The sequence below is a fragment of the Salmo salar genome, chromosome 08 (assembly GCF_965601325.2).
Source record: "Salmo salar chromosome 08, fSalSal1, whole genome shotgun sequence".
In the NCBI taxonomy this organism is placed as follows: Eukaryota; Metazoa; Chordata; class Actinopteri; order Salmoniformes; family Salmonidae; genus Salmo; species Salmo salar.
In genome coordinates, this window is record NC_138298.1 from 1,277,501 (window position 1) to 1,290,000 (window position 12,500).

The 12,500-nt window shown below is 42.1% G+C and overlaps 24 non-coding genes and 5 pseudogenes across 24 annotated transcripts in view; all 29 read left to right on the forward strand.

Moving 5' to 3' along the window:
• Window positions 1–54, forward strand: part of LOC145853656 (5S ribosomal RNA) — a 119-nt gene extending 65 nt beyond the window's left edge. Inside the window, exon 1 of the ribosomal RNA XR_014374556.1 lies at window positions 1–54. This exon is cut by the window's left edge and continues 65 nt beyond it. This is a non-coding gene — a ribosomal RNA (5S ribosomal RNA).
• A 409-nt stretch (window positions 55–463) lies between these two features.
• LOC145882430 (5S ribosomal RNA) lies at window positions 464–582 on the forward strand. Its single transcript, XR_014393998.1, has one exon. It is a non-coding gene; the product is annotated as a 5S ribosomal RNA (ribosomal RNA).
• Window positions 583–991: 409 nt separating this feature from the next.
• On the forward strand, window positions 992–1,110 carry LOC145854030 (5S ribosomal RNA). The gene has a single exon (XR_014374915.1). It is a non-coding gene; the product is annotated as a 5S ribosomal RNA (ribosomal RNA).
• A 139-nt stretch (window positions 1,111–1,249) lies between these two features.
• On the forward strand, window positions 1,250–1,368 carry LOC145854031 (5S ribosomal RNA). Its single transcript, XR_014374916.1, has one exon. It is a non-coding gene; the product is annotated as a 5S ribosomal RNA (ribosomal RNA).
• Window positions 1,369–1,777: 409 nt separating this feature from the next.
• On the forward strand, window positions 1,778–1,896 carry LOC145882431 (5S ribosomal RNA). The gene has a single exon (XR_014393999.1). It is a non-coding gene; the product is annotated as a 5S ribosomal RNA (ribosomal RNA).
• Window positions 1,897–2,305: 409 nt separating this feature from the next.
• On the forward strand, window positions 2,306–2,424 carry LOC145886252 (5S ribosomal RNA). Its single transcript, XR_014397836.1, has one exon. It is a non-coding gene; the product is annotated as a 5S ribosomal RNA (ribosomal RNA).
• Window positions 2,425–2,563: 139 nt separating this feature from the next.
• On the forward strand, window positions 2,564–2,682 carry LOC145854032 (5S ribosomal RNA). The gene has a single exon (XR_014374917.1). It is a non-coding gene; the product is annotated as a 5S ribosomal RNA (ribosomal RNA).
• Window positions 2,683–3,091: 409 nt separating this feature from the next.
• LOC145853460 (uncharacterized) lies at window positions 3,092–3,210 on the forward strand (annotated as a pseudogene).
• A 409-nt stretch (window positions 3,211–3,619) lies between these two features.
• On the forward strand, window positions 3,620–3,738 carry LOC145851208 (5S ribosomal RNA). The gene has a single exon (XR_014373058.1). It is a non-coding gene; the product is annotated as a 5S ribosomal RNA (ribosomal RNA).
• Window positions 3,739–4,147: 409 nt separating this feature from the next.
• Window positions 4,148–4,266, forward strand: LOC145851329 (5S ribosomal RNA). The gene has a single exon (XR_014373180.1). It is a non-coding gene; the product is annotated as a 5S ribosomal RNA (ribosomal RNA).
• Window positions 4,267–4,675: 409 nt separating this feature from the next.
• Window positions 4,676–4,794, forward strand: LOC145853158 (uncharacterized; annotated as a pseudogene).
• Window positions 4,795–5,203: 409 nt separating this feature from the next.
• On the forward strand, window positions 5,204–5,322 carry LOC145854033 (5S ribosomal RNA). The gene has a single exon (XR_014374918.1). It is a non-coding gene; the product is annotated as a 5S ribosomal RNA (ribosomal RNA).
• Window positions 5,323–5,461: 139 nt separating this feature from the next.
• Window positions 5,462–5,580, forward strand: LOC145854034 (5S ribosomal RNA). The gene has a single exon (XR_014374919.1). It is a non-coding gene; the product is annotated as a 5S ribosomal RNA (ribosomal RNA).
• A 139-nt stretch (window positions 5,581–5,719) lies between these two features.
• LOC145882796 (5S ribosomal RNA) lies at window positions 5,720–5,838 on the forward strand. The gene has a single exon (XR_014394364.1). It is a non-coding gene; the product is annotated as a 5S ribosomal RNA (ribosomal RNA).
• A 139-nt stretch (window positions 5,839–5,977) lies between these two features.
• LOC145853669 (5S ribosomal RNA) lies at window positions 5,978–6,096 on the forward strand. Its single transcript, XR_014374568.1, has one exon. It is a non-coding gene; the product is annotated as a 5S ribosomal RNA (ribosomal RNA).
• Window positions 6,097–6,505: 409 nt separating this feature from the next.
• LOC145853461 (uncharacterized) lies at window positions 6,506–6,624 on the forward strand (annotated as a pseudogene).
• Window positions 6,625–7,033: 409 nt separating this feature from the next.
• LOC145851209 (5S ribosomal RNA) lies at window positions 7,034–7,152 on the forward strand. The gene has a single exon (XR_014373059.1). It is a non-coding gene; the product is annotated as a 5S ribosomal RNA (ribosomal RNA).
• A 409-nt stretch (window positions 7,153–7,561) lies between these two features.
• LOC145852239 (5S ribosomal RNA) lies at window positions 7,562–7,680 on the forward strand. The gene has a single exon (XR_014374093.1). It is a non-coding gene; the product is annotated as a 5S ribosomal RNA (ribosomal RNA).
• A 139-nt stretch (window positions 7,681–7,819) lies between these two features.
• LOC145881787 (5S ribosomal RNA) lies at window positions 7,820–7,938 on the forward strand. Its single transcript, XR_014393357.1, has one exon. It is a non-coding gene; the product is annotated as a 5S ribosomal RNA (ribosomal RNA).
• Window positions 7,939–8,077: 139 nt separating this feature from the next.
• Window positions 8,078–8,196, forward strand: LOC145882798 (5S ribosomal RNA). Its single transcript, XR_014394366.1, has one exon. It is a non-coding gene; the product is annotated as a 5S ribosomal RNA (ribosomal RNA).
• Window positions 8,197–8,605: 409 nt separating this feature from the next.
• On the forward strand, window positions 8,606–8,724 carry LOC145853066 (uncharacterized; annotated as a pseudogene).
• Window positions 8,725–9,133: 409 nt separating this feature from the next.
• Window positions 9,134–9,252, forward strand: LOC145851210 (5S ribosomal RNA). The gene has a single exon (XR_014373060.1). It is a non-coding gene; the product is annotated as a 5S ribosomal RNA (ribosomal RNA).
• A 409-nt stretch (window positions 9,253–9,661) lies between these two features.
• On the forward strand, window positions 9,662–9,780 carry LOC145854035 (5S ribosomal RNA). Its single transcript, XR_014374920.1, has one exon. It is a non-coding gene; the product is annotated as a 5S ribosomal RNA (ribosomal RNA).
• A 409-nt stretch (window positions 9,781–10,189) lies between these two features.
• Window positions 10,190–10,308, forward strand: LOC145854037 (5S ribosomal RNA). The gene has a single exon (XR_014374922.1). It is a non-coding gene; the product is annotated as a 5S ribosomal RNA (ribosomal RNA).
• Window positions 10,309–10,447: 139 nt separating this feature from the next.
• Window positions 10,448–10,566, forward strand: LOC145882799 (5S ribosomal RNA). Its single transcript, XR_014394367.1, has one exon. It is a non-coding gene; the product is annotated as a 5S ribosomal RNA (ribosomal RNA).
• Window positions 10,567–10,975: 409 nt separating this feature from the next.
• LOC145853067 (uncharacterized) lies at window positions 10,976–11,094 on the forward strand (annotated as a pseudogene).
• A 409-nt stretch (window positions 11,095–11,503) lies between these two features.
• On the forward strand, window positions 11,504–11,622 carry LOC145854038 (5S ribosomal RNA). Its single transcript, XR_014374923.1, has one exon. It is a non-coding gene; the product is annotated as a 5S ribosomal RNA (ribosomal RNA).
• A 139-nt stretch (window positions 11,623–11,761) lies between these two features.
• Window positions 11,762–11,880, forward strand: LOC145854039 (5S ribosomal RNA). The gene has a single exon (XR_014374924.1). It is a non-coding gene; the product is annotated as a 5S ribosomal RNA (ribosomal RNA).
• A 139-nt stretch (window positions 11,881–12,019) lies between these two features.
• Window positions 12,020–12,138, forward strand: LOC145882800 (5S ribosomal RNA). The gene has a single exon (XR_014394368.1). It is a non-coding gene; the product is annotated as a 5S ribosomal RNA (ribosomal RNA).
• The last annotated feature ends 362 nt before the right edge of the window (window positions 12,139–12,500 follow it).

Here is a 12,500-nt window from a genome sequence, read left to right on the forward strand (position 1 = left end):
GCCTGGTTAGTACTTGGATGGGAGACCGCCTGGGAATACCAGGTGCTGTAAGCATTTTGTCCACGAGGGTGTGCCCCTGCACTATTTCATCAGCAACACTGCCTTGTAGTAAGCATTTAATGATGAATTGACTAAATGCAGCTTCCTGCCTTTTTAATAGGATCAAATTTCCTTGTGTTTTCAATTAGCATCTGCCTTGTATTTATAAGACAAACAAGAATATTGTTGCTGAATGCAGCTTGTGTGTGCTTTGTGCTCCTTTGCCCTGTTCAAATGATGAAAGGAAATAAAGTTTGTATTTTATCCAACTACCTGTGCTAAAAAGTGATGGGAACAGTGTTTGTAATTTCTTCTACTTTTTCAGTGACACAAAGTTCAAGCTGCTTATCTAATTGGTGAAAATGCAATGTCTGTTTATCACACTCACTTTGACTATATATGTTGTAGCAAGAGATTGTTTCTCGCTTACGGCCATACCAGCCTGGGTACGCCCGATCTCGTCTGATCTCGGAAGCGAAGCAGGGTCGGGCCTGGTTAGTACTTGGATGGGAGACCGCCTGGGAATACCAGGTGCTGTAAGCATTTTGTCCACGAGGGTGTGCCCCTGCACTATTTCATCAGCAACACTGCCTTGTAGTAAGCATTTAATGATGAATTGACTAAATGCAGCTTCCTGCCTTTTTAATAGGATCAACTTTCCTTGTGTTTTCAATTAGCATCTGCCTTGTATTTATAAGACAAACAAGAATATTGTTGCTGAATGCAGCTTGTGTGTGCTTTGTGCTCCTTTGCCCTGTTCAAATGATGAAAGGAAATAAAGTTTGTATTTTATCCAACTACCTGTGCTAAAAAGTGATGGGAACAGTGTTTATAATTTCTTCTACTTTTTCAGTGACACAAAGTTCAAGCTGCTTATCTAATTGGTGAAAATGCAATGTCTGTTTATCAGACTCATTTTGACTATATATGTTGTAGCAAGAGATTGTTTCTCGCTTACGGCCATACCAGCCTGGGTACGCCCGATCTCGTCTGATCTCGGAAGCTAAGCAGGGTCGGGCCTGGTTAGTACTTGGATGGGAGACCGCCTGGGAATACCAGGTGCTGTAAGCATTTTGTCCACGAGGGGGTGCTCTTGCACTATTTCATCAGCAACACTGCCTTGTATTAAGCATTTAATGATGAATTGACTAAATATCTGTTTTATCAGACTCGCTTTGACTATATATGTTGTAGCAAGAGATTGTTTCTCGCTTACGGCCATACCAGCCTGGGTACGCCCGATCTCGTCTGATCTCGGAAGCTAAGCAGGGTCGGGCCTGGTTAGTACTTGGATGGGAGACCGCCTGGGAATACCAGGTGCTGTAAGCATTTTGTCCACGAGGGTGTGCCCCTGCACTATTTCATCAGCAACACTGCCTTGTAGTAAGCATTTAATGATGAATTGACTAAATGCAGCTTCCTGCCTTTTTAATAGGATCAAATTTCCTTGTGTTTTCAATTAGCATCTGCCTTGTATTTATAAGACAAACAAGAATATTGTTGCTGAATGCAGCTTGTGTGTGCTTTGTGCTCCTTTGCCCTGTTCAAATGATGAAAGGAAATAAAGTTTGTATTTTATCCAACTACCTGTGCTAAAAAGTGATGGGAACAGTGTTTGTAATTTCTTCTACTTTTTCAGTGACACAAAGTTCAAGCTGCTTATCTAATTGGTGAAAATGCAATGTCTGTTTATCACACTCACTTTGACTATATATGTTGTAGCAAGAGATTGTTTCTCGCTTACGGCCATACCAGCCTGGGTACGCCCGATCTCGTCTGATCTCGGAAGCGAAGCAGGGTCGGGCCTGGTTAGTACTTGGATGGGAGACCGCCTGGGAATACCAGGTGCTGTAAGCATTTTGTCCACGAGGGTGTGCCCCTGCACTATTTCATCAGCAACACTGCCTTGTAGTAAGCATTTAATGATGAATTGACTAAATGCAGCTTCCTGCCTTTTTAATAGGATCAACTTTCCTTGTGTTTTCAATTAGCATCTGCCTTGTATTTATAAGACAAACAAGAATATTGTTGCTGAATGCAGCTTGTGTGTGCTTTGTGCTCCTTTGCCCTGTTCAAATGATGAAAGGAAATAAAGTTTGTATTTTATCCAACTACCTGTGCTAAAAAGTGATGGGAACAGTGTTTATAATTTCTTCTACTTTTTCAGTGACACAAAGTTCAAGCTGCTTATCTAATTGGTGAAAATGCAATGTCTGTTTATCAGACTCATTTTGACTATATATGTTGTAGCAAGAGATTGTTTCTCGCTTACGGCCATAACAGCCTGGGTACGCCCGATCTCGTCTGATCTCGGAAGCTAAGCAGGGTCGGGCCTGGTTAGTACTTGGATGGGAGACCGCCTGGGAATACCAGGTGCTGTAAGCATTTTGTCCACGAGGGGGTGCTCTTGCACTATTTCATCAGCAACACTGCCTTGTATTAAGCATTTAATGATGAATTGACTAAATATCTGTTTTATCAGACTCGCTTTGACTATATATGTTGTAGCAAGAGATTGTTTCTCGCTTACGGCCATACCAGCCTGGGTACGCCCGATCTCGTCTGATCTCGGAAGCTAAGCAGGGTCGGGCCTGGTTAGTACTTGGATGGGAGACCGCCTGGGAATACCAGGTGCTGTAAGCATTTTGTCCACGAGGGTGTGCCCCTGCACTATTTCATCAGCAACACTGCCTTGTAGTAAGCATTTAATGATGAATTGACTAAATGCAGCTTCCTGCCTTTTTAATAGGATCAAATTTCCTTGTGTTTTCAATTAGCATCTGCCTTGTATTTATAAGACAAACAAGAATATTGTTGCTGAATGCAGCTTGTGTGTGCTTTGTGCTCCTTTGCCCTGTTCAAATGATGAAAGGAAATAAAGTTTGTATTTTATCCAACTACCTGTGCTAAAAAGTGATGGGAACAGTGTTTGTAATTTCTTCTACTTTTTCAGTGACACAAAGTTCAAGCTGCTTATCTAATTGGTGAAAATGCAATGTCTGTTTATCACACTCACTTTGACTATATATGTTGTAGCAAGAGATTGTTTCTCCCATACGGCCATACCAGCCTGGGTACGCCCGATCTCGTCTGATTTCGGAAGCGAAGTAGGGTCGGGCCTGGTTAGTACTTGGATCGGAGACCGCCTGGGAATACCAGGTGCTGTAAGCATTTTGTCCACGAGGGTGTGCCCCTGCACTATTTCATCAGCAACACTGCCTTGTAGTAAGCATTTAATGATGAATTGACTAAATGCAGCTTCCTGCCTTTTTAATAGGATCAAATTTCCTTGTGTTTTCAATTAGCATCTGCCTTGTATTTATAAGACAAACAAGAATATTGTTGCTGAATGCAGCTTGTGTGTGCTTTGTGCTCCTTTGCCCTGTTCAAATGATGAAAGGAAATAAAGTTTGTATTTTATCCAACTACCTGTGCGAAAAAGTGATGGGAACTGTGTTTATAATTTCTTCTACTTTTTCAGTGACACAAAGTTCAAGCTGCTTATCTAATTGGTGAAAATGCAATGTCTGTTTATCACACTCACTTTGACTATATATGTTGTAGCAAGAGATTGTTTCTCGCATACGGCCATACCAGCCTGGGTACGCCCGATCTCGTCTGATTTCGGAAGCGAAGCAGGGTCGGGCCTGGTTAGTACTTGGATGGGAGACCGCCTGGGAATACCAGGTGCTGTAAGCATTTTGTCCACGAGGGTGTGCCCCTGCACTATTTCATCAGCAACACTGCCTTGTAGTAAGCATTTAATGATGAATTGACTAAATGCAGCTTCCTGCCTTTTTAATAGGATCAAATTTCCTTGTGTTTTCAATTAGCATCTGCCTTGTATTTATAAGACAAACAAGAATATTGTTGCTGAATGCAGCTTGTGTGTGCTTTGTGCTCCTTTGCCCTGTTCAAATGATGAAAGGAAATAAAGTTTGTATTTTATCCAACTACCTGTGCTAAAAAGTGATGGGAACAGTGTTTGTAATTTCTTCTACTTTTTCAGTGACACAAAGTTCAAGCTGCTTATCTAATTGGTGAAAATGCAATGTCTGTTTATCACACTCACTTTGACTATATATGTTGTAGCAAGAGATTGTTTCTCGCATACGGCCATACCAGCCTGGGTACTCCCGATCTCGTCTGATTTCGGAAGCGAAGCAGGGTCGGGCCTGGTTAGTACTTGGATGGGAGACCGCCTGGGAATACCAGGTGCTGTAAGCATTTTGTCCACGACGGTGTGCCCCTGCACTATTTCATCAGCAACACTGCCTTGTAGTAAGCATTTAATGATGAATTGACTAAATGCAGCTTCCTGCCTTTTTAATAGGATCAAATTTCCTTGTGTTTTCAATTAGCATCTGCCTTGTATTTATAAGACAAACAAGAATATTGTTGGTGAATGCAGCTTGTGTGTGCTTTGTGCTCCTTTGCCCTGTTCAAATGATGAAAGGAAATAAAGTTTGTATTTTATCCAACTACCTGTGCTAAAAAGTGATGGGAACAGTGTTTGTAATTTCTTCTACTTTTTCAGTGACACAAAGTTCAAGCTGCTTATCTAATTGGTGAAAATGCAATGTCTGTTTATCACACTCACTTTGACTATATATGTTGTAGCAAGAGATTGTTTCTCGCTTACGGCCATACCAGCCTGGGTACGCCCGATCTCGTCTCATCTCGGAAGCGAAGCAGGGTCGGGCCTGGTTAGTACTTGGATGGGAGACCGCCTGGCAATACCAGGTGCTGTAAGCATTTTGTCCACGAGGGTGTGCCCCTGCACTATTTCATCAGCAACACTGCCTTGTAGTAAGCATTTAATGATGAATTGACTAAATGCAGCTTCCTGCCTTTTTAATAGGATCAAATTTCCTTGTGTTTTCAATTAGCATCTGCCTTGTATTTATAAGACAAACAAGAATATTGTTGCTGAATGCAGCTTGTGTGTGCTTTGTGCTCCTTTGCCCTGTTCAAATGATGAAAGGAAATAAAGTTTGTATTTTATCCAACTACCTGTGCTAAAAAGTGATGGGAACAGTGTTTATAATTTCTTCTACTTTTTCAGTGACACAAAGTTCAAGCTGCTTATCTAATTGGTGAAAATGCAATGTCTGTTTATCAGACTCATTTTGACTATATATGTTGTAGCAAGAGATTGTTTCTCGCTTACGGCCATACCAGCCTGGGTACGCCCGATCTCGTCTGATCTCGGAAGCTAAGCAGGGTCGGGCCTGGTTAGTACTTGGATGGGAGACCGCCTGGGAATACCAGGTGCTGTAAGCATTTTGTCCACGAGGGGGTGCTCTTGCACTATTTCATCAGCAACACTGCCTTGTATTAAGCATTTAATGATGAATTGACTAAATGTCTGTTTTATCAGACTCACTTTGACTATATATGTTGTAGCAAGAGATTGTTTCTCGCTTACGGCCATACCAGCCTGGGTACGCCCGATCTCGTCTGATCTCGGAAGCTAAGCAGGGTCGGGCCTGGTTAGTACTTGGATGGGAGACCGCCTGGGAATACCAGGTGCTGTAAGCATTTTGTCCACGAGGGGGTGCTCTTGCACTATTTCATCAGCAACACTGCCTTGTATTAAGCATTTAATGATGAATTGACTAAATGTCTGTTTTATCAGACTCACTTTGACTATATATGTTGTAGCAAGAGATTGTTTCTCGCTTACGGCCATACCAGCCTGGGTACGCCCGATCTCGTCTGATCTCGGAAGCTAAGCAGGGTCGGGCCTGGTTAGTACTTGGATGGGAGACCGCCTAGGAATACCAGGTGCTGTAAGCATTTTGTCCACGAGGGGGTGCTCTTGCACTATTTCATCAGCAACACTGCCTTGTATTAAGCATTTAATGATGAATTGACTAAATATCTGTTTTATCAGACTCACTTTGACTATATATGTTGTAGCAAGAGATTGTTTCTCGCTTACGGCCATACCATCCTGGGTACGCCCGATCTCGTCTGATCTCGGAAGCTAAGCAGGGTCGGGCCTGGTTAGTACTTGGATGGGAGACCGCCTGGGAATACCAGGTGCTGTAAGCATTTTGTCCACGAGGGTGTGCCCCTGCACTATTTCATCAGCAACACTGCCTTGTAGTAAGCATTTAATGATGAATTGACTAAATGCAGCTTCCTGCCTTTTTAATAGGATCAAATTTCCTTGTGTTTTCAATTAGCATCTGCCTTGTATTTATAAGACAAACAAGAATATTGTTGCTGAATGCAGCTTGTGTGTGCTTTGTGCTCCTTTGCCCTGTTCAAATGATGAAAGGAAATAAAGTTTGTATTTTATCCAACTACCTGTGCTAAAAAGTGATGGGAACAGTGTTTGTAATTTCTTCTACTTTTTCAGTGACACAAAGTTCAAGCTGCTTATCTAATTGGTGAAAATGCAATGTCTGTTTATCACACTCACTTTGACTATATATGTTGTAGCAAGAGATTGTTTCTCCCATACGGCCATACCAGCCTGGGTACGCCCGATCTCGTCTGATTTCGGAAGCGAAGTAGGGTCGGGCCTGGTTAGTACTTGGATCGGAGACCGCCTGGGAATACCAGGTGCTGTAAGCATTTTGTCCACGAGGGTGTGCCCCTGCACTATTTCATCAGCAACACTGCCTTTTAGTAAGCATTTAATGATGAATTGACTAAATGCAGCTTCCTGCCTTTTTAATAGGATCAAATTTCCTTGTGTTTTCAATTAGCATCTGCCTTGTATTTATAAGACAAACAAGAATATTGTTGCTGAATGAAGCTTGTGTGTGCTTTGTGCTCCTTTGCCCTGTTCAAATGATGAAAGGAAATAAAGTTTGTATTTTATCCAACTACCTGTGCGAAAAAGTGATGGGAACTGTGTTTATAATTTCTTCTACTTTTTCAGTGACACAAAGTTCAAGCTGCTTATCTAATTGGTGAAAATGCAATGTCTGTTTATCACACTCACTTTGACTATATATGTTGTAGCAAGAGATTGTTTCTCGCATACGGCCATACCAGCCTGGGTACGCCCGATCTCGTCTGATTTCGGAAGCGAAGCAGGGTCGGGCCTGGTTAGTACTTGGATGGGAGACCGCCTGGGAATACCAGGTGCTGTAAGCATTTTGTCCACGAGGGTGTGCCCCTGCACTATTTCATCAGCAACACTGCCTTGTAGTAAGCATTTAATGATGAATTGACTAAATGCAGCTTCCTGCCTTTTTAATAGGATCAAATTTCCTTGTGTTTTCAATTAGCATCTGCCTTGTATTTATAAGACAAACAAGAATATTGTTGCTGAATGCAGCTTGTGTGTGCTTTGTGCTCCTTTGCCCTGTTCAAATGATGAAAGGAAATAAAGTTTGTATTTTATCCAACTACCTGTGCTAAAAAGTGATGGGAACAGTGTTTGTAATTTCTTCTACTTTTTCAGTGACACAAAGTTCAAGCTGCTTATCTAATTGGTGAAAATGCAATGTCTGTTTATCACACTCACTTTGACTATATATGTTGTAGCAAGAGATTGTTTCTCGCATACGGCCATACCAGCCTGGGTACTCCCGATCTCGTCTGATTTCGGAAGCGAAGCAGGGTCGGGCCTGGTTAGTACTTGGATGGGATACCGCCTGGGAATACCAGGTGCTGTAAGCATTTTGTCCACGAGGGTGTGCCCCTGCACTATTTCATCAGCAACACTGCCTTGTATTAAGCATTTAATGATGAATTGACTAAATGTCTGTTTTATCAGACTCACTTTGACTATATATGTTGTAGCAAGAGATTGTTTCTCGCTTACGGCCATACCAGCCTGGGTACCCCCGATCTCGTCTGATCTCGGAAGCTAAGCAGGGTCGGGCCTGGTTAGTACTTGGATGGGAGACCGCCTGGGAATACCAGGTGCTGTAAGCATTTTGTCCACGAGGGGGTGCTCTTGCACTATTTCATCAGCAACACTGCCTTGTATTAAGCATTTAATGATGAATTGACTAAATGTCTGTTTTATCAGACTCACTTTGACTATATATGTTGTAGCAAGAGATTGTTTCTCGCTTACGGCCATACCAGCCTGGGTACGCCCGATCTCGTCTGATCTCGGAAGCTAAGCAGGGTCGGGCCTGGTTAGTACTTGGATGGGAGACCGCCTAGGAATACCAGGTGCTGTAAGCATTTTGTCCACGAGGGGGTGCTCTTGCACTATTTCATCAGCAACACTGCCTTGTATTAAGCATTTAATGATGAATTGACTAAATGCAGCTTCCTGCCTTTTTAATAGGATCAAATTTCCTTGTGTTTTCAATTAGCATCTGCCTTGTATTTATAAGACAAACAAGAATATTGTTGCTGAATGCAGCTTGTGTGTGCTTTGTGCTCCTTTGCCCTGTTCAAATGATGAAAGTAAATAAAGTTTGTATTTTATCCAACTACCTGTGCTAAAAAGTGATGGGAACAGTGTTTGTAATTTCTTCTACTTTTTCAGTGACACAAAGTTCAAGCTGCTTATCTAATTGGTGAAAATGCAATGTCTGTTTATCACACTCACTTTGACTATATATGTTGTAGCAAGAGATTGTTTCTCCCATACGGCCATACCAGCCTGGGTACGCCCGATCTCGTCTGATTTCGGAAGCGAAGTAGGGTCGGGCCTGGTTAGTACTTGGATGGGAGACCGCCTGGGAATACCAGGTGCTGTAAGCATTTTGTCCACGAGGGTGTGCCCCTGCACTATTTCATCAGCAACACTGCCTTGTAGTAAGCATTTAATGATGAATTGACTAAATGCAGCTTCCTGCCTTTTTAATAGGATCAAATTTCCTTGTGTTTTCAATTAGCATCTGCCTTGTATTTATAAGACAAACAAGAATATTGTTGCTGAATGCAGCTTGTGTGTGCTTTGTGCTCCTTTGCCCTGTTCAAATGATGAAAGGAAATAAAGTTTGTATTTTATCCAACTACCTGTGCTAAAAAGTGATGGGAACTGTGTTTATAATTTCTTCTACTTTTTCAGTGACACAAAGTTCAAGCTGCTTATCTAATTGGTGAAAATGCAATGTCTGTTTATCACACTCACTTTGACTATATATGTTGTAGCAAGAGATTGTTTCTCGCATACGGCCATACCAGCCTGGGTACGCCCGATCTCGTCTGATTTCGGAAGCGAAGCAGGGTCGGGCCTGGTTAGTACTTGGATGGGAGACCGCCTGGGAATACCAGGTGCTGTAAGCATTTTGTCCACGAGGGTGTGCCCCTGCACTATTTCATCAGCAACACTGCCTTGTAGTAAGCATTTAATGATGAATTGACTAAATGCAGCTTCCTGCCTTTTTAATAGGATCAAATTTCCTTGTGTTTTCAATTAGCATCTGCCTTGTATTTATAAGACAAACAAGAATATTGTTGCTGAATGCAGCTTGTGTGTGCTTTGTGCTCCTTTGCCCTGTTCAAATGATGAAAGGAAATAAAGTTTGTATTTTATCCAACTACCTGTGCTAAAAAGTGATGGGAACAGTGTTTGTAATTTCTTCTACTTTTTCAGTGACACAAAGTTCAAGCTGCTTATCTAATTAGTGAAAATGCAATGTCTGTTTATCACACTCACTTTGACTATATATGTTGTAGCAAGAGATTGTTTCTCGCTTACGGCCATACCAGCCTGGGTACGCCCGATCTCGTCTGATCTCGGAAGCTAAGCAGGGTCGGGCCTGGTTAGTACTTGGATGGGAGACCGCCTGGGAATACCAGGTGCTGTAAGCATTTTGTCCACGAGGGTGTGCCCCTGCACTATTTCATCAGCAACACTGCCTTGTAGTAAGCATTTAATGATGAATTGACTAAATGCAGCTTCCTGCCTTTTTAATAGGATCAAATTTCCTTGTGTTTTCAATTAGCATCTGCCTTGTATTTATAAGACAAACAAGAATATTGTTGCTGAATGCAGCTTGTGTGTGCTTTGTGCTCCTTTGCCCTGTTCAAATGATGAAAGGAAATAAAGTTTGTATTTTATCCAACTACCTGTGCTAAAAAGTGATGGGAACAGTGTTTATAATTTCTTCTACTTTTTCAGTGACACAAAGTTCAAGCTGCTTATCTAATTGGTGAAAATGCAATGTCTGTTTATCAGACTCATTTTGACTATATATGTTGTAGCAAGAGATTGTTTCTCGCTTACGGCCATACCAGCCTGGGTACGCCCGATCTCGTCTGATCTCGGAAGCTAAGCAGGGTCGGGCCTGGTTAGTACTTGGATGGGAGACCGCCTGGGAATACCAGGTGCTGTAAGCATTTTGTCCACGAGGGGGTGCTCTTGCACTATTTCATCAGCAACACTGCCTTGTATTAAGCATTTAATGATGAATTGACTAAATGTCTGTTTTATCAGACTCACTTTGACTATATATGTTGTAGCAAGAGATTGTTTCTCGCTTACGGCCATACCAGCCTGGGTACGCCCGATCTCGTCTGATCTCGGAAGCTAAGCAGGGTCGGGCCTGGTTAGTACTTGGATGGGAGACCGCCTAGGAATACCAGGTGCTGTAAGCATTTTGTCCACGAGGGGGTGCTCTTGCACTATTTCATCAGCAACACTGCCTTGTATTAAGCATTTAATGATGAATTGACTAAATGCAGCTTCCTGCCTTTTTAATAGGATCAAATTTCCTTGTGTTTTCAATTAGCATCTGCCTTGTATTTATAAGACAAACAAGAATATTGTTGCTGAATGCAGCTTGTGTGTGCTTTGTGCTCCTTTGCCCTGTTCAAATGATGAAAGTAAATAAAGTTTGTATTTTATCCAACTACCTGTGCTAAAAAGTGATGGGAACAGTGTTTGTAATTTCTTCTACTTTTTCAGTGACACAAAGTTCAAGCTGCTTATCTAATTGGTGAAAATGCAATGTCTGTTTATCACACTCACTTTGACTATATATGTTGTAGCAAGAGATTGTTTCTCCCATACGGCCATACCAGCCTGGGTACGCCCGATCTCGTCTGATTTCGGAAGCGAAGTAGGGTCGGGCCTGGTTAGTACTTGGATGGGAGACCGCCTGGGAATACCAGGTGCTGTAAGCATTTTGTCCACGAGGGTGTGCCCCTGCACTATTTCATCAGCAACACTGCCTTGTAGTAAGCATTTAATGATGAATTGACTAAATGCAGCTTCCTGCCTTTTTAATAGGATCAAATTTCCTTGTGTTTTCAATTAGCATCTGCCTTGTATTTATAAGACAAACAAGAATATTGTTGCTGAATGCAGCTTGTGTGTGCTTTGTGCTCCTTTGCCCTGTTCAAATGATGAAAGGAAATAAAGTTTGTATTTTATCCAACTACCTGTGCTAAAAAGTGATGGGAACAGTGTTTATAATTTCTTCTACTTTTTCAGTGACACAAAGTTCAAGCTGCTTATCTAATTGGTGAAAATGCAATGTCTGTTTATCAGACTCATTTTGACTATATATGTTGTAGCAAGAGATTGTTTCTCGCTTACGGCCATACCAGCCTGGGTACGCCCGATCTCGTCTGATCTCGGAAGCTAAGCAGGGTCGGGCCTGGTTAGTACTTGGATGGGAGACCGCCTGGGAATACCAGGTGCTGTAAGCATTTTGTCCACGAGGGGGTGCTCTTGCACTATTTCATCAGCAACACTGCCTTGTATTAAGCATTTAATGATGAATTGACTAAATGTCTGTTTTATCAGACTCACTTTGACTATATATGTTGTAGCAAGAGATTGTTTCTCGCTTACGGCCATACCAGCCTGGGTACGCCCGATCTCGTCTGATCTCGGAAGCTAAGCAGGGTCGGGCCTGGTTAGTACTTGGATGGGAGACCGCCTGGGAATACCAGGTGCTGTAAGCATTTTGTCCACGAGGGGGTGCTCTTGCACTATTTCATCAGCAACACTGCCTTGTATTAAGCATTTAATGATGAATTGACTAAATGTCTGTTTTATCAGACTCACTTTGACTATATATGTTGTAGCAAGAGATTGTTTCTCGCTTACGGCCATACCAGCCTGGGTACGCCCGATCTCGTCTGATCTCGGAAGCTAAGCAGGGTCGGGCCTGGTTAGTACTTGGATGGGAGACCGCCTAGGAATACCAGGTGCTGTAAGCATTTTGTCCACGAGGGGGTGCTCTTGCACTATTTCATCAGCAACACTGCCTTGTATTAAGCATTTAATGATGAATTGACTAAATGCAGCTTCCTGCCTTTTTAATAGGATCAAATTTCCTTGTGTTTTCAATTAGCATCTGCCTTGTATTTATAAGACAAACAAGAATATTGTTGCTGAATGCAGCTTGTGTGTGCTTTGTGCTCCTTTGCCCTGTTCAAATGATGAAAGGAAATAAAGTTTGTATTTTATCCAACTACCTGTGCTAAAAAGTGATGGGAACAGTGTTTGTAATTTCTTCTACTTTTTCAGTGACACAAAGTTCAAGCTGCTTATCTAATTGGTGAAAATGCAATGTCTGTTT